The sequence below is a fragment of the Clarias gariepinus genome, chromosome 3, assembly GCF_024256425.1.
Source record: "Clarias gariepinus isolate MV-2021 ecotype Netherlands chromosome 3, CGAR_prim_01v2, whole genome shotgun sequence".
Classification (NCBI taxonomy): Eukaryota; Metazoa; Chordata; class Actinopteri; order Siluriformes; family Clariidae; genus Clarias; species Clarias gariepinus.
The window spans coordinates 43122094-43147529 of NC_071102.1; the positions used below are offsets into that span (position 1 = coordinate 43122094).

A 25436-nucleotide genomic window follows, 5' to 3' on the forward strand; every position below is an offset into this window, starting at 1 on the left:
CATCCTCATGAATGTTGCGGGACTATTGCACAGTCCTTGAGGAAGTCTGTTGTACTCAAAGAGGCCAAATGGCGTAGTGAAAGCTGTAAATCTCATGTCATCCTCATGCACCTCCACGTTATAGTATCCTGATGTTAAATCCATAGTGGAAAAGAAAGCGTTACCATCAGAGCTGCAAGAGCATCCGCTTGGTGGACGGTACGCGCATTGAGCCAGCGGAAGTCTGTGCATAGCCTCAAATCACCATTTCTCTTCAAAGTCAGCACAAGAGGTGATGCATAGTCACTTGTTGACTTTCTGATTATATCTCTCTCCTCCATGTCATCCAGAGCTACACGCAGTTTCTCATAGTGTGATGGTGACAATCGTCTGTAGGGAAGCCTAAAAGGTTTAGCATCGCTTAGACAGATTCTATGAACAAAACCTTTGGCCTTGCCACAGTCCAGTCCATGGTGTGAAAATATTGACTCGTACTTAACCAACAGTTCGGCCAACTTCCCTCTCCAGTAAGGTGTCAAAGAGTTTGAGTCTATGTCAATATCCTGGAGCCCCAGGCTAGACAACGCTGAACTAGTAAGACCTTGTGGCATGCAGTTTTGTCTTTCCAACATGCATGGTTCATTGCCACAATGTGCCTGGCTGTTAGTATTCACCTTATTATGCTGCAAACCTTCTGTTTGATGCAAAGACATGCCAAGACAGTCAACATCAAAGTCTTCGAGAGCCATGCAAGTGTACACATCAGCTAGCTTCCTGTTGCGTTTTAGACTAACAGGCTTGCTTGATGGGTTGATAACTTTAACTGGTGTGCTTCCATCCCCCCACAAGGACACAACTATCCTACCCACCAACACATTTCTTGGTGCAGTGCGTGCTGTGCTGGGCTCTACAAAAACTGTGCAGCCTGTAGAAAGTTTGTTCTTACTAGTCAGCTTCCCCCACACTATATGCTCTTTCATGGGTTCCAAAGTGACAGCATGCTTCAGTTTCACTGTTCCCACTTTGATAGGTGGGTCTGCCCCCCTCCATGATTCAACATTACACAGAAGTTGGATCAAAGCTTCTGTATTGGAATTCTTACTTTCTGAGCTTAATGTTGTCTTCCAGTCACTTGTTAATTTCATGTAGTGGATAAGATGTTTTATGACATTACTTCCCAGAATTAATTTGGCATCCTGCCCTTCTACAATTAAGACAGGGACACAGAAAGAGCAGTCATACACTTTCATCTGTACGTCACACACTCCCAATGGGCTTGTGCTTTGCCCACCGCAGCCAATCAGTGTGAGTAGTGTTGGGGCTATGTCGTTTGAGGTGAGAACTTTCGCGTCTATGAGTCTGGATAGTGTCTGTGCACTCATAGTACAGGCCATAGACCCGCTGTCAAGCATGCCTCGAAGCAAAACAGTATCCTGTACTATAACATCTGTAAAGAACAATTCATCATTTGTGTTAAGTTTCTCTACATTCTGAAAAATCACTTTTGTTTTGTCTTCAACACTACTGCAAAACTCTGAATACACTATGATAGTTGTAATATAACAGATGCGCACTGAATACTAAACCTAAACCAGGCATGGAGATTAACAAACCAAGATAGCCCCCATACCCGTTTAAAAAAAAACAAAAAAAACAAAAACAAAGAATAATATTGTGTATAGACTGATTAAAAACAATGCAATATAAGGGAAATCCCAAGTTCTTCCATTCCAAGGGTTAAAAAAGGTAACAATGTCGTGACAGGCTGAAAAAACTGTTGTCAGATTAATGTGCAAAAACTATATAATAAAACTATATAAGACTACATGCCTTTATAAGGCTTAACTTTTATTTAAGCGCACTCACAATAACGAAAAAACGTTGTGATTTTGTAAGTGTTGTGATTTTGTAAGTGTTGTAAGCTGCGCTGTTCTATATTGTTTTTGGTGAACTTGAGCGCGTCAGAAAATAAACGCAAACATTTTTTTAAATGGTCAGAGTCAATCTGCTTGCTGTTTTCCCGACGCGTTCATAATCATTAGTCTACTTCTGCTGGTGCGCTCTGGAAAACTTCATGCATGCGGCTGAGCGCTGATTAAAACTATGGAGTAAATTAAAGAGGAGAATCACGATGCCGAATCGAAGTCCTGAGCCCAAACCTCATTTAAATTAAATCAACAAATATTATAAGTAAAAAACAATAGCGCACATTTAGAAACCGTTTATAAATTCTTTCCGACATGAGTTGGCCCGGTGTTATGCGCAGAGCGCCGGGAGATTTCCTGAAGCTCCGAAATCGCTGGGCATGTTTTCTAAATAGACGCTATCTTTAATAACTGATTGACGTTTTGACCTGTAAACACACGCATTCCTGCCTATACAACTCTTAAAACTACACCTGTGACACAATAACAGCAATATTTCAAACATTCTGCAGGCTGATATTTGGAGAAAGGAAAGAATAGGTCAAAATAACCCAACCAGGTGTTCATTTGTAAACTACATCTCATATGAGCCAACATGAGCAACCCAACAATGTGTTTAAAGTACCTAAAATAATCCAGAACTTTATTATAAGAACTATTAGAATTATTAGAACTTTACTATATTATTGTATTTACTGCAACGAGCGAAAATGTCACTTTGCGCCACCTGGCGCCCATTTTACGAATGACTTTGAAATGCAACTGATTTATTTTGGCCGCTGACGTTTTTACACGGTAGTGAGCGCGACGGTAATAACCATTCCAATTGAGCAACTACTGTATATAGCCAACACATATTCACAATTATTCACAACCGGTAACACATAGATATGTTCCCATAGCGTTTTCACGCAGCATCTCGTTCCCGCTTTTTCAGGGAACAGGGTTACAGCAAAGTATTCAATTCAATTCAATTTTATTTATATAGCGCTTTCAACAATGGTCATTGTCTCAAAGCAGCTTCACAAAGATGAAAGAAATAAAATAATAATAATAATAATAATAATAAATAAATAAATAATAAAAAAAATAATAATAATAAAATAATAATAATAATAATAAAATAAAATATTAATAATAATAATAATAATAAATTGTGTATGTGTGAGAAAAATGTGTCTAGATAATAATGAGATGAATGAATGAAATTTCTCTGATGAGCAAGCCAAGGGTGACGGCGACAGTGGCAAGGAAAAACTCCCTGAGATGGCAATAGCAAGAAACCTTGAGAGGAACCAGACTCAACATGGAACCCATCCTCATTTGGGTGATAACAGATAGAGATGATATAACACCATGTGTGTTATGCAGCTGAGAGTACAATATAACAGAAATTCTTTAAATTAACATGAAGTCCAGTTCAGCATAGGGATGAGTCAGTAGGTGCAGAGGGCAGATGGGGTCTGGATCACTGGGAGCACAGGAGCAGGATGTGTAGCTCCAATCATAAAAAGGCAGAATTCAGCTGGAGCTGGTGCTTCTCTGGATGCCTCAGGATCCTCACAGGGTTGGCCTTTATCTACTGAAGCTGGTACAATCTCCAGATGCCTCGGGATGGGTAGAAAAGTACAGAACAGATGGAGAGAATTAGCGTAGTTGCCATTCAGAATAGATGTACTGAAGTATGAAGTTATGGGATGAGTTACGTGTATGCCAGATTAAATAGATTCGTCTTGAGTCTACTTTTAAACTGGGAAACTGTGTCTGAGCCCTGAACACTGTCTGGAAGGCTATTCCAAAGTTTTGGAGCTAAATATGAAAAAGCCCTACCCCCTTTTGTAGATTTTGAAATTCTGGGAACTACCAGAAGTCCAGAGTTTTGTGATCCTAAGGAGCGTGGCGGATTATAGCGTTTCAGAAGACTGGTTAGGTATGTGGGAGCTAAACCATTTAAAGCCTTGTATGTAAGTAATACTATTTTGTAATTAATTCTAAACTGAACAGGTAGCCAATGCAGGGATGATAATATTGGGGTTATATGATCATATTTTCTGGATCTGGTGAGAACCCTGGCGGCTGCATTTTGGACTAACTGAAGCTTGTTTATTGAGGATGCAGGACAACCACCTAGTAATGCATTACAATAGTCCAGTCTGGAGGTCATGAATGCATGAACTAGCTTTTCTGCATCAGATACGGATAAGATGCTCCTAAGTTTGGCGATATTTCTAAGATGGAAAAAGGCTGTTTTTGTGATATTGGAAACATGATTTTCAAAGGACAAGTTACTGTCTAATATTACGCCCAGGTCTTTTACTGTTGAGCTGGTAGTAACAGTACATCCTTCTAAACGCAGGCTGAATTGTGAAAGCTGTTGTGTGCTGGTTTTTGGGCCGATGAGTAATATCTCTGTCTTGTCTGAGTTTAGTAAAAGGAAGTTATTGGTCATCCAATCTTTTATGTCCTGGACACACTCGGTTAATCTAGACAATTTAGGTATTTCGTCTGGTTTTGTTGAGATATATAATTGGGTATCATCATCATAATAATGGAAACTAATCCCATGTCTTCTAATGATGTTACCCAGGGAAAGCATGTATATTGAGAATAGCAGAGGTCCTAAAACTGACCCTTGTGGGACCCCATATTTCACTGGCATTACACCAGACAGTTCTCCATTTAGGTCTACAAAATGGTATCGTTCAGACAGGTATGATCTAAACCATTTTAATGCCTGTCCCTGAATACCTATGTGATTTTGTAAGCGATCTATGAGAATGTTATGATCTATAGTGTCAAATGCAGCACTAAGATCAAGCAAGACTAGAATTGAGGTGCAGCCTTGGTCCGAAGCTAAAAACAAGTCGTTTGCAATCTTAACTAGTGTAGTTTCTGTACTATGATGGGGCCTGAAACCTGATTGAAATTCTTCAAGGGTGTTGTTTTCCTGCAAAAATGTGCATATTTAAGCTGATACTACTTTTTCTAATATTTTTTATATAAAGGGGAAGTTTGAAATCGGTCTATAATTTGTTATTTCATTTGCATCCAAATTAGATTTTTTAAGAAGCGGCTTAATAACTGCCAACTTGAAAGGTTTAGGGACGTGACCTAGATATAATGAAGAATTAATAATGTTTAAAAGTGGCTCTCCAACCGTATGCATCACTTCTTTCAAAAATCTGGTTGTAAAAAATCTGGTTGTAAAGTAACCCGAGACGTTATCTACATACCGACCTAAACTATTTAAGTGACATTAAAAGACAGTGTTTCATATAAGCTGGCAAAAGCTAGTCAAAACGAGGAAAAATTTAATCATAATATTTTATATTATCGGAATAAGAATTAACTAAGACTTGATAACTTACCCAGTGTAACAGCTTTCACAGGATTCTCTTCCTTTGCTGCAGGAATCCACTCTTCAAAATGCAGGTATTTGTGGTCAGATTCTCAGTGTTGTTCTGAGAAAAAGCTAAACTCCTAATCATTGTCCAGAACCTTCTTTAGAGCTCCCTGTACAGCACAACATCTTCCATATGCACAGAAAAGTTAATGAATCTCTGGTTTTGTGTGTACATGCCTGTGTGTTGGGGGCCTTTTATGCAGATAACCCAAACTGTTTTTCCTATGAAAGAATTCCCTTTACATATTCAAATAGGGTGTAGTACACTTGATCAAAAATTATGGAGAACTTTAAGATTCTCCTTCTTTTTAGCTATGTTTGGAAATAGTAAATAGTTTTGTACATGATAAACAAAATTTGTACTACAAATAATATGGTGCCTAAGACTTTTGCACAAAACTGTATATCAAATGCTGACCCTGATCACACACCAATCCATCACAGGGCACGCACACACACACTACGGGCAATTTTGGGAATGGCAATTAGCCTAATCTGCATATCTTTGGACTGTGGGAGAGTACCCGGAGGAAACCCACCAAACACGGGGAGAACATGCACACAGGGACAGGAATCGAACCCGGACCCTTGAGGTGCAGGGCGACAGTGCTAACCACTATACCACCGTGGCGCCACTTTTATGTAGCTGTATATAGCAAATGTTTTCTTAAACCAAAATCAGTTGCTGTTTATTTAATAAAAACTATGCCAGGCCTAAAACACAATTTGTGGGAATGTCCTCTTTTTTTTTTTTTTTTTTTTTTAATAAAATTATATATCAAAATACTAATATACTGGTTTCTGAAAAAAGGTGGCCTACATCAAACAAAGAAAACAACTAAAAGTATTGAACTGCAGTTGAGTTAAGAACCCTCCCACACATTATTAAATCAAGGATGGATAGTGGTGATCCATTAATTCTGTGAAAGGAATGTGGTTAGAAAAATAGAAAAACATGGAGATTGCATGGAGACATGAGGAGAAAGCTCTGAGCATTTTAGCCATTATCTGATTTACTGTTTTTTGATAAACACACATATGGTGCAGGATTGTGCAGTATAGAGTGACATATCTGCACAAATTATTCAATATGAAACAGAATTTTTGTTCATTTTACCCAACTCCCAAAACACGACTAAGGAAAAAATAAAAAATAGATCACATAGGCAAAGAAATATTGTTTATTGTTGTTTTTTGGTTGTTTCCATGACCACATAATAATATGGTAATTTAGAGACATTTTTGCAACATCATTCCCATATTCTGGAAGTGGTAAAACTTAAATTTTGTCTATATAAGAAAAAATTTAGTTCTCCCTCACATATTTAAAAATCCAGATACACAGTTAGAAGCCTCCCTGTTAACACACAATGGCAAGAGTCGCATAAAAACAATTTTTTTTTAATCATCATTGACCTATGCTGTGCTGTCACCATGAATCTGTGCTGCTTAAGTATTATGGTTAAATGCTAGTTGAGCATTGTAAAATAATAAAAACTGGAAATTACAGTTATGTTTAATAGTGAACATGAAAGCATTTACACACATAATGTGACCAAAACTCACAGGATACAGACTACACCAGTGTGGTGCCATAAGGAAACCACTTGTTTGAGAAGCAAAGGCTTTAATTTGCCCCTAGCAATGTAAAGTGGGAATAAAATGAAGTCAGCTGATGATCTGAATGTATTGAATCATCAGATTATCACATCTGTGGATTTTCAATTCAATTCAATTCAATTTTATTTGTATAGCGCTTTTAACGATTTACATCATCACAAAGCAGCTTTACACAATCAAAAGAATTAAGTTTGTATGAAATGTAAATGTGTATGAATTAAAATTATATGATTGTCCCTGATGAGCAAGCCTAGGAAGACAAGGGCGACAGTGGCAAGGAAAAACTCCCTGAGATGGTAATAGGAAGAAACCTTGAGAGGAACCAGACTCAACAGGGAACCCATCCTCATCTGGGTGAAAACAGATAGCAGGCATTGATGTGCATAATAATATGCGAGACAGGAGGTTCAGTATAAGAGGAGATGTGTAAGATTAAAGTCCAGTTTGTTCCTGGAGGCTCAGGTAGACTGTGAGAAATTCCAGTCCTGAACTATTAAGCGACTGAAGTCACAGGTCCTCAGAGAACAGCTGTCTGCATCAGTCGAGGACAGGACCACCTTCATGGAAAAGTGGAACCAACCCCAGTCACCACACGCATTCCAGGCAGACCACACGGGGGCATCCATGTGATGAGATCTCCAACCAGAAGCAGGACTCCAGGATGAGTTAGAGAGGTCCAGCGGGCAGAGGGGGTCTGGATCACTGGCAGCTCAGGAGCGACATGTATAGCTCGACAGAGAGATAGGTAGAGGAAAAAGGAGAGAGGGAGAGAGAGAGAGAGCAGGGAGCAGAAAAGGAGAGACGTCCGTTCAGACAAATTAATCTGAGGAATGTTGCCGGCTCACTCCTATTTATAACCTGCAGGTGCGTCTAATCAGATGACGTCACCTGACCGAGGTTATATAGGCCGAAATTTGGCGTGTTTGGTACACACATGCTTCACAATCGGCAACATGAAAAGATATTCCCATAGCGTTTTCACGCAGCATCTCGTTCCCGCCTTTTTTAGGAACAGGGTTACAGCAAAGTAACCCGAGACGTTTTTATTGTTGATTGGTAAAAAAAAATTGTGTGCAATTGTTGTTCTTTGAGCTCTGTAAGGTACTTTTTTTTTCTTTTTAGTTGGTTTAGTACAGAAGGTCAGGTTTTGTGGTGTTCTCTGAACATATGTTGTTCTTTTTAGTAATTATTCTTTAGACTGTAATCAGAGCTATACATTTTTTCATTGCTATTATAAATGTAAATAATATAATCTGATATAAAATGTAAAATAATTTTGCTGCCTCCTTTTTTATGGATTAACCTCAAGATAACAGGACAGCCATAAGGCGGAATGTCTTCTTGCATGTTAGTCAATGCAAAAGCTGATCTTGTTATTCAATTAACACAATTTAATGTTTTACATTTGTTACTAGCTCTGGTGCCATGCCCCTTCACGTTTACCTGATTTTTGCTTCTGCATCAAGTCTACACAGTAGTTCTCATGTAGGTACTGCATAGACATGAACCTTACATCATAGACTGATGCGCACCTCCGTATAAATGTAACTACAGGTCGCAGTGATGCAGACCACAACAACTGTGATTGGTCCAGCTGGTAGCATTGTACTTCTGCCTTCTTTTACAATTCCATTTTTTAATTGAGATAAAAGTTGAATGGACATGGGCCAAAGTTCGTACACTTGACTTCTCTCTCTTCTTCATTACAGTAATTTCAGTAAAAGTAATTGTTTTTTAACCTCTATTAGCTCCAACTTCTACAAGATCTATTAAGTTTAATTTACCATTGTTTGTAGCACAACACACACTAGCGCACAAGTATAAATGCTCACAATGCCATAGACCACTTGCATAGCTGACAGCCTGGGCAACCAGAGTTCCCTGGAGGAAACCCACCAAACACAGAGGGAACATGCACACAGAGACAGGAATTGAACCCGGACCCTTGAGGTGCAAGGCGACAGTGCTAACCACTACACCACGGTGCCGCCCCTTTAATGTAGCTGTATATAGCAAATGTTTTTTTTTTTTTTTTTAACCAAAATCAGTCAATGTTTATTTAATAAAAGCTATGCCGGTCCTGAAACATAATTTGTAGGAATGTCCTTAAAAAAAATAATATAAATATATATATATATATATATATATATATATCAAAATACTAATATACTGCTTTCTGGAAAAAGTTGGCCTACATCAAACAAAGAAAACAACTAAAGGGACCATTGTTTGTAGCACAACACACACTAGCGCACAAATATAAATGCCCCCAATGCCGTAGACCACTTGCATAGCTGATAGCCTGGGCTCTGCACGAACCCGACACAGAAACATAAATCTAATGACACTCGATTGAGCGACACACTAATGGAATCACTGCTGTAAAATAAAAATAAAACAAATTAACTTTACCTTTTTTTTTTTTTTTACAAAAAAATTTGCAACAGAACAGTGTTTCTGTGTAAAACAGAGAGAAAAAGTGTGTGTGTGTGTGTGTGTGTGTGTGTGTCTGACGGCGAAAGTAGAAGGGGACTGTGTGCGCGTCCTCCTACTTTCGCCTTCACAGACACACACACACACAATCACACACACACTGTTAGGGTTCTGTGTGTGTGTGTGTGTGTGTGTGTGTCTGTGACGGCAAAATTTGCAGGTTAATTTGCTTTATTTTTACTTTACAGCAGTGATTCTGTTAGTGTGTCGCTCAATCGAGTGTCATTAGAGAGATTTCTTGTTTATTTTTCCGATAAACCAGCATTTTCGTTGTGCGCACACGTGTGTGTAAAAAGAGTAGAGGAAGGGTAATTGTGTAAGATGAGAAGGGGGAGAGGGGAGCTTACTTTAGATTCTCACACACACACACACACACACACACCGCCTGCGCACACAAACGGAAACATCTGTCTAATTTATTTATTTTTTTAAGGTAGAGTGCAGGTTTATTGTTTTATTTTTACTTAATATTTTGTGTTAATTATTTTATGTATATATTTTTTGGGCTGTGGAACGAATAATTTGAGTTTCCATTATTTCTTATGGGAAAATTAAATTTGGTTTACGAGTGTTTTGGAATATGATTCCACCTCCGAAACAAATTATGCTCGTAATCCAAGGTTCCACTGTATGTAGTTTAAAATAGTCGACATTGTAAATGCAAGCTGGGACTCTGGCAGGACTAGTTATGACAACAGAATTAAATAGGAGAGGCAGAAGTTTCAACAAACCTAAATGATTGGAAGACAATTTGTTTAAAAGGTTCACACATCCATAGGAAGAATATAACTGTGGACTATAACTGTCTAGGACATAAAAATGCTTGTACTAACAAAGATGCTAATTCAGGTGTTTTATTTCTAATCAGATTCCCCTAAAGACACCAGAGCAGTGGTTCTCTCCTCTGGAGACACAGTGGAGGGTAATTCAGTGACTCTGAGCTGTAGCAGTGATGCAAACCCTCCTGTTCTCACCTACTCCTGGTTTAAGCAGAGAGCAGCTGCCTACACGCTGCTGACAACAGGCCAGAATTACAGCATCAGCGACATCAGCTCTCAGCACAGCGGACTGTACTACTGCAGTGCTCACAACCAGCTGGGACAGCAAAACTCCACACCAACACTCCTGGATGTGTTATGTAAGTGCAGTACACATACACTTTTACAGTACGTAGCTGTATAAAGCAAATGTTTTTTAAACCAAAATTGGTCGATGTTTATGTAATAAAAGCTATGCCAGTCCTAAAACAAAATTTGTGGGAATGTTCTTAAAAAAAATCTTAACATACTAATATATACTGCTTTCTGGAAAAAGTTGGCCTACGTCAAACAAAGAAAACAACTAAAGAGATTTTAATTTAGTGCATTTGGGTTAACAACCCTCTGACACATTATTAAATCAAGTAAGGACAGTGGTGATCCATTAGATCTGTGAAAGTAATGTGGTTAGAAAAACATGGAGATTGCATAGTGTTTGAAGCTCAGAGCATTTAAGCCATTATTTATTTTGCTGTTTTTTAATAAACACATACAGTAAACCTCGGATTTCAAGTAACGCAGACAATAAAAAGATTTTTAATACATTTTTACTTGGAAAACGAACAAGTCTTGGTTTACGAGTACCGAGTTTCATGTATCCCGCATGCGCTTTTTGTTTTGACGTCACGTGATCACAACTGAGCCAACGATTTTTCTCTCTCTTGCACTGCGGAATTGTGGGTAATTGTCTCCCCCCGCTGAAATGAATGACAACATTGTTCAAACAGATGGTCGTGTATGAGTTGTAATGGCATAGCTAGACTTCCATCAGCTGTTGAAATGTGACTGGGGCAATATACCGTCTATTTAGATTGTTTAACCAAATAGGCAATCAGATTTGACAGTATCGATGGATACAGTATGGATTTATGCAAGGATCATCTGTTACTTGAACTAAAGGACATGCTGAAGGATTTATCAAAGCTAAGGATCACCTGTATTATTGGGCCATTGTCCTTTTTATTCAGATAGAGAGATGGACTTGGTTTTCAAGTAATCAGCACCAATGAGCTTATTAAATTTTATTTGTTTTTATTGTTGATTGGTAGAAAAAATAGTGTGTAATTGTTGTCCTTTGAGCTCTGTAAGGTACTTTTTTTTAGTTGGTTTAGTACAGAAGGTCAGGTTTTGTGGTGTTCGCTGAAAATATGTTGTTCTTTTTAGTAATTTATTCTTTAGACTGTAATCAGAGCTATACATTTTTTGATTGCTATTATAATTTGATATAAAATGTAAAATAATTTTGCTGCCTCCTTTTTTATGGATTAACCTCTAGATAACAGGACAGCCATAAGGCGGAATGTCTTCTTGCATGTTAGTCAATGCAAAAGCTGATCTTGTTATCCAATTAACACAATTTAAATGTTTTACATTTGTCACTAGTTCTGGTGCCTTGCCTCTTCACGTTTACCTGATTTCTGCTTCTGCATCAAGTCTACACAGTAGTTCTCATGTAGGTACTGCATAGACATGAACCTTACATCATAGACTGATGTGCACCTCCGTATAAATGTAACTACAGGTTGCAGTGATGCAGACCACAACAACTGTGATTGGTCCAGCTGGTAGCATTGTACTTCTGCCTTCTTTTACAATTCCATTTTTTAATTGAGATGAAAGTTGAATGGACATAGGCCAAAGTTCGTACACTTGACTTCTCTCTCTTCTTCATTACAGTAATAGTAACTGTTTTTAACCTCTATTAGCTCCAACTTCTACAAGATCTATTAAGTTTAATTTACCATTGTTTGTAGCAACACACACTAGCGCACAAGTATAAATGCTCACAATGCCATAGACCACTTGCATAGCTGACAGCCTGGGCAACCAGAGTTCCCCGGAAGAAAACCCACCAAACACAGAGGGAACATGCACACAGAGACAGGAATTAAACCCGGACCTTTGAGGTGCAAGGCGACAGTGCTAACCACTACACCACGGTTCCGCCCCTTTAATGTAGCTGTATATAGCAAATGTTTTTTTTTTTTTTACCAAAATCAGTCGATGTTTATTTAATAAAAACTATGCCAGTCCTGAAACATAATTTGTAGAAATGTCTATATATATATATATAAAAAAAAAAAAAAAATTATCTCAAAATACAAATATACTGCTTTCTGGAAAAAGTTGGCCTACATCAAACAAAGAAAACAACTAAAGGGACCATTGTTAGTAGCACAACACACACTAGCGCACAAATATAAATGCTCACAATGCCGTAGACCACTTAGCTGACAGCCTGGGCTCTGCACGAACTCGACACAGAAACATAAATCTAATGACACTCGATTGAGCGACATACTAATAGAATCACTGCTGTAAAGTAAAAATAAAACAAATTAACCTGCACTTTACCTTTAAAAAATTTGCAACAGAACAGTGTTTCTGTGTAAAGCAGAGAGAAAGAGTGTGTGTGTGTGTGTCTCTGACGGCGAAAGTAGGAGGGGACTGTCTGTGTGCTCATCCTCCTACTTTCGCCTTCACAGAAACACACACACACAATCACACAGACACTGTTAGGGTTCTGTGTGTGTGTGTGTGTGTGTGTGTGTGTGTGTGTGTGTGAGACGGTGAAATTTGCAGGTTAATTTGTTTTATTTTAACTTTACAGCAGTGATTCTGTTAGTGTGTCGCTCAATCGAGTGTCATTAGAGAGATTTCTTGTTTATTTTTCCGATAAACCAGCGTTTTCGTTGTGCGCGCACGTGTGTGTAAAAAGAGTAGAGGAAGGGTAATTGTGTAAGATGAGAAGGGGGAGAGGGGAGCTTACTTTAGATTCTTACACACACACACAGCCTGCGCGCACAAACGGAAACACATCTGTCTAATTTTTTATTTTTTTAAGGTAGAGTGCAGGTTCATTTGTTTTATTTTTACTTAATATTTTGTGTTAATTATTTTTATGTATATATTTTTTTGGGGCTGTGAAACGAATAATTTGAGTTTCCATTATTTTTTTAGGGAAAATTAAATTTGGTTTACGAGTGTTTTGGAATACGAGTCCACCTCCGGAACAAATTATGCTCGTAATCCAAGGTTTCACTGTATGTAGTTTAAAATAGTCAACATTGTAAATGCAAGCTGGGACTCTGGCAGGACTAGTTATGACAACAGAATTGAATAGGAGAGGCAGAAGTTTTAACAAACCTAAATGATTGGAAGACAATTTGTTTAAAAGGTTCACACATCCATAGGAAGAATATAACTGTGGACTATAACTGTCTAAGACATAAAAATGCTTGTACTAACAAAGATGCTGATTCAGGTGTTTTATTTCTCATCAGATTCCCCTAAAAACACCAGAGCAGTGGTTCTTTCCTCTGGAGACACAGTGGAGGGTAATTCAGTGACTCTGAGCTGTAGCAGTGATGCAAACCCTCCTGTTCTCACCTACTCCTGGTTTAAGCAGAGAGCAGCTGCCTACACGCTGCTGACAACAGGCCAGAATTACAGCATCAGCAACATCAGCTCTCAGCACAGCGGACTGTACTACTGCAGTGCTCACAACCAGCTGGGACAGCAAAACTCCACACCAACACTCCTGGATGTGTTATGTAAGTGCAGTACACATACACTTTTACAGTACGTAGCTGTATAAAGCAAATGTTTTTTAAACCAAAATTGGACGATGTTTATGTAATAAAAGCTATGCCAGTCCTGAAACTAAATTTGTGGGAATGTTCTTAAAAATTTTTTTTAACATACTAATATATTGTAGCGTTTTTACGCCGGAAAGAATGCTGGAGAGACGAGTGAGCTTATTTGCTGCCCAATGCAATGGCTGGGAGTACTTTATTAGCACACAGCAGGTATGGCATGAGCAGCACCTTCACTCAGGAGCCTACATCCAATTCAGCACTAGCTTGAACTGGAGCACATTTCACACGTCACACCCCCTCACACACAACAGGGCCGAAGCCACTAACCAAAACACCTTTCCCCATCATGGTGAACACACCGACATCCCCGCAAGGCATGCTGGTCGTCACCCGCCGCCCCGCCCACGCCACACTGCCCCCACCCGAGCTGTGACCGTCCCTGGTCACCATGACGAACTTGGTTTCGAAGGCGTGGAGGCGGTCGGCGCTGGCGGTGGGAACGCCGGCGTCCTTTGGCAGGTGAGGGATGAACGCGAACGTAGTCCTGAGGCGGTCCGGCCTCCACAGAATTCAATGTTTCCCCGGCGTGCGGCTGGCAAGGCCCAAGACGGTCCCGCTGGAGCAAAACTCGTGCCCGCCCTGCCAACCGCACCCGGTAGATGACATCGGAGAGCCGAGCTATTACCGTACAGGGGCCCACCCAGTGAGACACACGCCCGGCCGAGAGCCCCCTCCTTCTCCTTCCGGAGGAACACACCCACACCTGCTCGCCAGCAGCAAAATCTCGCCCCTGGCTGTGAGTGTCCACGCCCATTCGCGGAGCCCGCGAGCGCTGGGTGGGGCCCTTCTGCCTGGCGATGAGCGGTTCACAGTTCTGTGAGACCGGCGGAGCAACTGTGGGTGACGCAGTAACGCGGCTGGACGCTGGCTCGGACGGCTGATCACCACCGGAGAGCCTGGAGGACTGCACGGGGGGAACGTCCTGCGTCGAGGGTTCTACGTCGCGACGGCGCTCCACTTGCTCGCAGTACCGGCCACGCGCTTTGCTGCCCGGCCGGCGAGGTAAAGCGCCGGTGTTAGCGCACAGATTTTCCCCTCGGTCTGCTACCGGAAGTTCCGCCCCCCGGGTGTGTGCTGCTAACCTGTCCGGCTGTGGTTTGGGTCCGAGCAACCTGGCTACCCCGAAGTTACCACGCAGAGTTCCGCTGGACAAGTTCAGCACCGCACCCCATCTATCCAAAATATCCAACCCAAAAATGCAGTCCTCCTCGACATTCCCCACAACGAACCCGTGGGAATAAGTCGGTCCACCCACCTGGACTCGCACTGTGCGACACGCCCTTACCTTCACGCAGCCCCCAGCAACGGTGCGGATGCTGAAGGCAGGATCAGGCCGTCGGCGAACACGCCCGCCTTGCCCCAGTATTCCAGAGCGCAGCAGCGAAACAGTGGAGCCGGTGTCCACGAGCGCCCGCAGTAAGACGCCATCCAGCACACAGTCGATGTAGAGCCCAGCGCGGCTTACCACGCGTCCTCCCGGCGCTAGTCTAGCGGCTGCTGGTGTACGCTGTCCCGTGCCTCGGCCTCGCCGCGAAACGTCGGAGAGTTGCTCGTTGCCTAGCCGCGACGGGTAGCCCTGTCCCCGGCTAGGTTCACGAACCGAGCGCCACTGAGCTGCGGGCGGTCGCTCGGCTCTTCCGCCGCGATGTAACGCCGATATGGGCACAGCGCGCTCGGCCTCGCGCAGCGGCAGGTCGCTTTGCCGGATGACGGCGCACGGGGCTGTAGCTGGCGCTGGCGCAACGTCCGCCCCTGCCCCGAGATCCAGTGCCGGGATTTTCACCTGGCCGCTCCGTGTTGGTTTCCGTGGTGTGCTCGCTCTAGCGCCGTCGGGAAAGCGCTTCTTCTGCGCGAGTAGTCGCTCCGCTACTCGGCGGCCCGCTTGGATTTTCAGAAGGTCCTCCGTTGTGCGCTCGAACCCGTTACTCTCCATCCCACTTCTGACACCAATGTAGCGTTTTTACGCCGGGAAGAATGCTGGAGAGACGAGTGAGCTTATTTGCTACCCAATGCAATAGCTGGGAGTACTTTATTAAGCACACAGCATGTAAAGCATGAGCAGCACCTTCACTCAGGAGCCTACATCCAATTCAGCACTAGCTTGAACTGGAGCACATTTCACACGTCACACCCCCTCACACACAACAGGGCCAAAGCCACTAACCAAAACACCTTTCCCCATCATGGTGAACACACCGACATCCCCGCAAGGCATGCTGGTCGTCACCCGCCGCCCCGCCCACGCCACAATATACTGCTTTCTGGAAAAAGTTGGCCTACGTCAAACAAAGAAAACAACTAAAGAGATTTTAATTTAGTGCATTTGGGTTAGCAACCCTCTGACACAATATTAAATCAAGTAAGGACAGTGGTGATCCATTAGATCTGTGAAAGTAATGTGGTTAGAAAAACATGGAGATTGCATAGTGTTTGAATCTCAGAGCATTTTAGCCATTATTTATTTTGCTGTTTTTTAATAAACACATACCCTAAACCTCGGATTTCAAGTAACGCGGACATTAAAAAGATTTTTAATAAATTTTTTTATTTTCATGTATCACGCATGCGCTTCTTGTTTTGACGCCGAGCGTCACGTGATCACAACTGAGCCAACGATTTTTCTCTCTCTTGCACTGCGGAATTGTGGGTAATCGTTTCCCCCACTGCTGGGTCTTAGTGCCCGTCTCTTACTGGTTTTATCAACATCCGTGCACACGTGTACTGTTAACTACAACACTGTGACTACTTGTGTGTATGTGTGTAAAACATATTTTATTTTGTGTCTGTATGTGTGTGTGTACAGCGCGCGTGTAAAGCAAAAGCAAGTCTCACTAGAGAGGTTAAAAATCCATGTTCTCTCTCTGCTTAAGGCTTAGCCTGCTCTTTGCCTGCTGCGTGTGTGTCTGTGTGCGCGCATAATTGTTATGGAACTCCAAAGTGTTCAAGATTAAATAAATAAATAGGACATGATAAAATAAATAACTCTATGAATAAATAAGACACAGGTATGTAATATGAGAATGATATCGTGAAATAATGGAACATATTTAAAAAAAAAAGCTTATTATTGTGAAATATATTGCACTCTGCTATATACATTTACTTATTATTATGAAATAATATTTCATGGTCATTATTTTTCCCAATAACAGAGATTATTGCAAAGGCATTATTTAATTCATGCTGTTTTTATTTCAAAATGTCATTTTTTCCAAGTCAGTTTTTATTTCAAAATGCCATTTTTCACGATGGCCTATTTATTTCATAATGCGACTTTTCAGCAGAATGAGTCTTTCTGTCAATCATGAGCGATAGAGCGGAGCCATCTGTGAGAGTTGCTCCTTTATTCAGACGTAAGTAATAGCGCATGAAGTATCGAGTTAGGTCTAATGGTGCATACGTATTCTATGCAGTAGGTGGCAGTACAGTGTCTACTGGTAAATTATCCCTCTCTATCTGATCTGCTAAAATGAGCAGAACTGACTGAAGTTCACACCAGTCCGCCATCTTCCATGACTTTTGACTTAGCACACAACTTACTAGTATAAAAATATAACGCAATACAGAAATAAATGCTTTTTAAGTATATTATTTGAAGTATCACTGAACATACACTATCGTTTAAAAGTTTGGGGTCAATTTCTTACTCCATGATCGTTTCTGATTTTTATTTCTTTCTACATTGTAAAGGAATGCTGAAGGCATCCAAAAAAATGCATTAATCCCCTTTGAACAGTTAATGGTGAGATGTATCTGCTACTTCTGCTCTGTAAAGACTTCATAACGCCTCTAATCTGAGGTGCTGTTAATTGGTCATTTTTCAGGCTGATAACTCTAAATGAACTTCTCGTCTGCGGCAGAGGTAGGTTTTGGTCTCGCTCTCCTGGGATGGTCTTCATGAGAGCCAGTTTCATTATGGTGCTTGACGGATTTTGCAAATGCACTTGACTATACTGTTCTTGCAAGAACTATTACAGAAAGGCTGACCTCTGTGTCTTAAAATAACAACTAACTGTTGTTTTTCTTGTTGTTACGTAATTACCCAATTCCATATGTGTTATTTTATAGTTTTGAAATCCCCAGTATTGTTGTAGAATGTAGACAATAAATCACTAAACAAAAACTAAGAAATTTGCAAGTGACCCCAAACTTTTGAACAATAGTGTATATTGGGTCATATTTGTAAAACAAAGAAAAGAACATTAAGACAAACGACATATAAAACTATAAAGACAATATTTTAGCAGGTCGGGGGGGGAGGGGTCATCTTGATGCAGTCAGTGTAAAATACACCACTCATCAGTGTGAGCTGTAAGTGCAGCAGGTCAGTGATGATGAACCAGTGCCTGCTGATGATGACCAACACCTCTCTCCTTCTGTACCAGAGTGAAAATAATGCCAATCAAACTGAACAGGTAAGCTGGAATAAAATCAGTAGCAGCATCAGCTCATGCTGTTAATCATTATTGCAGTCAATATTATTTCAAAATAATATTTTCTCAGCCTTATTTTAAATTAATATTGTCTACAATAATAATTAAAATGAGTAACTAGGTTACTAATCCGAGATAATGCTGCCTCTGATTTTATTCCAGTTTATCTGTTCAGTTGATTTTCACTTGGCTCGGGTATAGAAGGTGAGAGGTGCTGGTCATCATCATCACTGACACTGAGGCTCCTGGATCCAGACTCGCTGTCCCTAACCGTAATGTTAGAGCTGTCAGAACCTGCGGAACTCTAATTTCCCCTCACGCCAAAGGCAGAACCTGTTAAATTGAAGAATTTCACAGAATCTGCTTTTAAAGCTTTTTCTTCTTGTCGCGTAAATTTTCAGCTCTACCTTTTCTTTTTTTTTTTTTTTTCATCCACGGCAATTATTCATTCTATGCTGTATTGAGAAATTATCCATATCTCTTCTTCTGTAAATTAACAGTGTAAGGGGGCGTAGTTTCAGAACATGTATGGAATACACTACATTGACATGCACACAAACTGTGCCGCTTTGGGCCGGATAGCCGGGAAAAAGAGTTTAAAGCCAACAATAGCGTTCAGCACAAAACCTTTATCAGCCTTTTTCAAAATTATAATACAAAACATACAGTAAAAGTAAAGAAAAGGGTAAAACAATAGAGCGTTTCGGGGGGGAGCAGCACAACTGAGCTACAGCTCTGTTTTCTCGCCCTTTACGCGCACACACACCTCCTCACGCGCACACACACCTCCTCACGCGCACACACACCTCCTCAGCGGCCACGCGCAACTCATGAAGGGCAACATACTGTACATACATAATGTGATATACAACATAGTTTTTGCCGTTACCAAACACACGCACTTTATCGATCAACACACTCATCTATGTGTTTAAAAAGAGATAGAATATTATAGTTTCTTCTATAATTTCGTCATTTTTAAAATAAATTTACGTACTGACTGGACCGGACACATATGAGTATCATACTCATAATTTGTATTGTGACATCATTTCATGAGTTGTCCTGTGACATCATCCCACAGTTATGCAGTTTCATGTCTATCACGCACGTTAGTTGTTAGTTGTTGTTAAGACACGGAAGAATACAGAAAGGTTTGGAGCACACAAGCTTTTGACCGTGAGACAGTAAGCTAAAAGGAATACAGTAAAATAAGTTGTTGTAACTGTAATCTATCGAAGCTACAGAACACAGCAAGCGACTTGTCGTGACTACAGTGGATTTATGCAAGAAACTGTAACAACCGTTGTACTTTGATGTTGAAAATAAACAAGAGACAAAGAAATCAACGAAACGTCTGAAGTCGTCAGTGACACTGTGTAACAAAAGACACGCGTCAGAACTTGTGAATAACATGCATGTACAATTCTTATATTACATATCTGTGTCTTATTTATTCATAGAGTGATTTATTTCATCATGTCCTATTTATTTATTTAATTTTGAACACTTTAGAGTTCCATACATTAGAGACCGTGCCCCCCACACACACAGACCCCTCCTACTTTCGCCTTTGACAGACACACGCACACACTCTTTTTCTCTGCTTTACACAGAAACATTGCTCTATCACGATTCTTTTCAAAGGTAAAGTGCAGGTTAATTTGTTTTATTTTTACTTCAAAGCAGTGATTCCGTTAGTGTGTCGCTCAATCAAGTATCATTAGAAAGATTTCTTGTTTATTTTTCCGATAAACCAGCGTTTTTGTTGAAGGGGGAGAGGGGAGCTTACTTTAGATTCACACACACACACACACACACACACAGCGCCTGCGCAAACGGAAACAAACGGAAAAAACGGAAACACTTATCATGTTGTTTTAGTCAAGACCTTTATAATTATTCTAACATCATCACTCAGCGAAGTTTGGCCCATAATCTGTTAACTACTAATACCCCTATCTCACCTACGTGGTTTCGGGCGATGGCCGTAAGTACAGTTCATCATGATCCACTGCGAGTTTCATGATCGTCCTCGCATAGTCAAACTGCATAGGTGAGACAGCAGGAATAACAAAAGTGGGGGCAGGGGTTATCGGGGGCGGGGCCTGTAGGACGGCTTTCACACACACACACACACACTAACAGATTGGGAATGACTGCTGTCTGGCTCAGGGATTACATAAATTGTCTGAATAACGGATTACATTTTTGATAAAATAACTAAATAACTGAGTACTTCAATGGCAGACCTAAGGCGTTAGATTACTTGTTACAATAAAAAAGTAATCCAAGTACTTTAACGCTTACTTTTACACCCAACACTGAATAGCAGACACTGGTTTCATCATTACTGACCCTGCTGCACTTGCAGCTTACACTGGTGAGTAGTATACTGTATCTTACACTGCATCAAGATAAGCTCCCCTGATTACCTAAAATAATGTCTTTAAGGCAAACAATATATAAAATTATATTGTTCTTTGCTTTGTTTTTTTCCTTGTTTTATAAATATGACCCAATGTATGTTCAATGACACTTTAAATAATATGTTTAAATAGCATTTATTTCGATATTGTGTTAAATTTTTAAAGCCAATGCATTATGATGTGGGATGTGGTGGGCTGCTGTGGGCCAGGAAGTCCAGGAAAATTTTTTGGTCCCAGTATGCCCCTGCTTCATGCAGTGTGTCCAGCATACCCATACAGGTTGTCCTTTCCTTTGTAGGTTAGAGAGCGAGATTTAGTAGAAGAGAATTTGTATATAAAACACCTGTAGTACCCGGCCAGCCTGAGGAAGGCACTTGCATACTTCTTCATCACGGGCTGAGGGTAGGTGTAGACAGCTTCCACTTTTATGTTTTGGGTCTTGAGCAGACCTTGGCTAATGTAATACTCCAGGTACCATGCCTTGGTCAGTCCCAGGTGACACTTTCATGGATTTGCAGTCAGCCCCACCTTCTTGAGTTTTAACATCTTACATTTACATTAACATTTAGGCATTTGGCAGACGCTCTTATCCAGAGCGACTTACATTTTTTATCTTATTACACATCTGAGCAATTGAGGGTTAAGGGCCTTGCTCAAGGGCCCAACAGTGGCAACCTGGTGGTTGTGGGGTTTGAACCTGGGATCTTCCGAACCGTAGTCCAATGCCTTAACCACTGAGCTACCCCTGACCACATCTTCTACAGCTGAAGCAGATAGGCAGTCCTGGAGCTGGAGTGGATGATAACATTGTTCATACAGATGGTCGTGTATGAGTGGTAATAGGGCTAGATATCTTGGCTACATTGTCAGGATATTACTCAATGATCTCAATGTGGGAATGTCTTTTTTATTCCTTTTTTTGATTTATTCAAAGATCATCTGTTTCTTAAACAAAAGGACATGCTGATGGATTTATTAAGGCTAAGGATCACCTGTATGATCGGGCTATTGCCATGTTCATTCTGATAGAAAGATGGATTTGGTTTTCACGTAAACAGCACCAGTGAGCTTATTATATTTAATTTGATTTTATTGTTGATTGGTAGAAAAAAAATAGTGTGTAACTGTTCTTCCTTTGAGTTCTGTAAGGTACATATTGAAGGCAGAGCAGATTATCTGGTAGTAGATTATCGTAGTTTAAAATAGTTGACATTGTAAATGCAAGCAGGGACTCTGGCAGGACTAGTTATGACAAAAGGACTAAACAAAAGAGGCAGAATTTTTAGCAAACCTGAGTAATTGGAAGGCAATTTGTTTAAAAGGCTCACACACCAATAGGAAGAATATAACTGTGGACTATAACTGTATAACTCTATTTATGTAGACATAAAAATGCTTGTACTTACAAAGATGCTGATTCAGGTGTTTTATTTCTAATCAGATTCCCCTAAAGACACCAGAGCAGTGGTTCTTTCCTCTGGAGACACAGTGGAGGGAAATTCAGTGACTCTGAGCTGTAGCAGTGATGCAAACCCTCCTGTTCAAAACTTCTCCTGGTTTAAGCAGAGAGCAGCTGCAGACACACTGCTGACAACAGGCCAGAATTACAGCATCAGCAACATCAGCTCCCAGCACAGCGGACTGTACTACTGCACTGCTCACAACCAGCTGGGACAGCACAACTCCACACCAACACTCCTGAATGTGTTATGTAAGTGCAGAACACACACGCGTTTATGTAGCTGTATAATGCAACAGTTTTTGACCCAAATTGATAGATATTTATGTAATAAAAGCTATGCCAGTCATAAACCACAATTTGTGGGCATATTATTAAAAAAAAAATAGATCATATCTCAAAATACTAATACAGTATAGTGAATTCTGGAAAAAGTCTGGCCAAACAGAGAAAACAACTAATGAGATTTAAAGTTACTGCAATAGGGTTAAGAACCCTCCAACACATTATTAAAACAAGGAAGGACAGTTATGATCCATTAACTCTAAGAAAGGAATGTGGTTCAGGATTTGTCTCATGCATTGATCAACGGCAGTGCTTCTTTTAACTTGCCTTTTGAAGTTTCTGGAGCGCACGACACCACTCTGCCCACATGCCACTCTCGCCTTTAGCATTGGCCATTCAACATTAGGCTCTGAGCCTTAAACTCCAACATTCACTTGCGCTGTTGTTACTCTGGACTTTGGACCCCAGACTCAGCTCCCACGCTGCTTTTATAATGTGACAGGAATGCGAGATTCATTTATTCACTCAATTTTTCACCAACCATGCTGAATCTGGAAGCCCCGCCCCTTCACACACCTGCAGAAGGGAATGCAGACTCAATAGTGAAAGTAAAAGCATTTTTACACAAACAATGTGACCAAAACTTACAAGATACAGACTCTGGGACCTGAATATGGTTCTGACATTTGTGGATTTTTCACTTACTTATACTTAATTCAATTCAATTTTATTTGTATAGCGCTTTTAACAATTGTCATTGTCGCAAAGCAGCTAAGCAGCTATGTTTGTATGGAATGTGAATGTGCTTGAATCAAAATCAAAAGAAACCTTGAGAGAAATCGTACTCAAAAGGGAACCCATCCTCATTTTGGTTAAACAGAAAGCAGGAATTGATCTGCATTCAAACTGTGTGTTAGGTGGCAGGCAGTTCTGCTATAACAGTTGATGTTAATTGATGTTAATATGGAGTCCAGTTAGTTATTGGAAGCTCAGGTAGACTTGTAGGAAATTTCAGTCCTGAATTATCGAGCGACTGCAGCCAAGTCAAGTCCTCAGAGAAACAGCTGTCAACATCAGTCAAGGCCAAAACTGTCTTCATGGTAGAGTGAAACCGTCCCCAGACACCAGACGCATCCCAAAGAGACTCACGGGGCATCCATGTGATGAGATCTCCATCCAGAAGCGGGGCACCAGGATGGGTCAGACAGGTTTAGAGGGCAGATGGAGTCTGGATCACTGGCAGCTCAGGAACGACATGTGTAGCTCGACAGAGAGAGGGAAAGAGAGGGAAGAGAGAGAGAGTGGGGATAAGCAGAAGAGGCATAACTAAAAGGGAGATCCAGAAGGAAACACAGACATGAGAGATCCCTGAGATGTAAAGCAACCAATCACCTCATCGTCAACAAACCTGAGTAATCAATGAGAGTGGGAAAGACAGCATTTAAACATACCAGGTTACCATAATACTCTACGTCCATGAGTTCCCAGATCTGCTCCTTTACCTAAGCAAATATATTTACAAAAATGCATGGCTAAATAAATAGGTTTTAAACACGGAGTCCCGAACACTATTTGGAAAGCTATTCCATAACTTTGGGGCTTTGTAAGAAAAAGCTCTGCCCCCTGCTGTAGTTTTCATAATATACAGAACTGACAAGCAGGCTGCAACCTTTGTTAGAAGTAGGCGTGGCCGGTCATAAGACACTAGCAGTTCACTCAAATACTGCGAAGCGAGACCATTTAATACTTTATACTGTATGTCAAAAGTCTGACATGGTTAGTTTAACATCTGCATCAATTACATTGTCCGGTTTCAAAGCCTCAATTTTATGCCTGATATTTACAATTTTATAATTAAAAAAGTTCATCAAGTCCTCACTATTGCATTATGTTGTTGTGGAGATTTTTGCAGTGGTCTTATTTCTGGTTAATTTGACTACGATATTAAATAAAAATCTAGGATTATTTTTATTATTTTCTATTTGAGTGGAGAGATGCTGTCATGCACACTCGGAACGCGACCGGCACTAGGACCCGGAAGTTAAGCGGTCGCAAACCAGGAAGTATAAAAGAGGTAAACAAACCATAGCACCTCGCTCAGTCATTGAGTTTCGCCGATGCCACGTCGGAATCCTTCACCTAACTGTGAGTACTCACCCTTTTGGTTTCAATTCCTGATCGAGTGTGTATCTATAGGACGCGGGTTAGATTGTGTCTTTCCCTTACTCTCCATTTGTGAGAGTCCTTAGACTAAAAGCGTGATTATCCTGCCTACTCGTGTTTCATCCGCGTTTGGGTTTACCATTCACGCTACAAAGGGCTAACCGCTAAAGCTACGTCTTCTGGTCATCTCAGGTTAGTTCTTGACAGATGCGTTGATCTAGCTACACTGAGTTTTTCTATAGTTATATTTGAAATACTAACAATTAAGTTTGGAAAAATTTACGTTTTAATTGTGTTCGTTATATCAGGGTTTAGTTCCGTGGGGTCAGATGGTGATCTAATCAAAGTTGGTAACTCTGGGAGATTATTAATAAAGTTTTGTTTGGTATTTGATGTGAATGGATGTTTAATACGGTGGCGCGGCGCTGTGCATACATTATTACTATGACTCATAAACTTGTAAATCTCTAATTACACTTTATTTAACACAAACCGGGCTGCAAAAATATGTAAGCAGAATGTATGTACAAGTTTGTATTAGTATGAGAAAA

The 25436-nt window shown here is 40.6% G+C and overlaps 1 pseudogene; it reads left to right on the plus strand.

Annotated features, from left to right (window-relative positions):
- Positions 1-25436, plus strand: part of LOC128518715 (sialoadhesin-like) — a 197834-nt pseudogene that overhangs the window by 136847 nt on the left and 35551 nt on the right.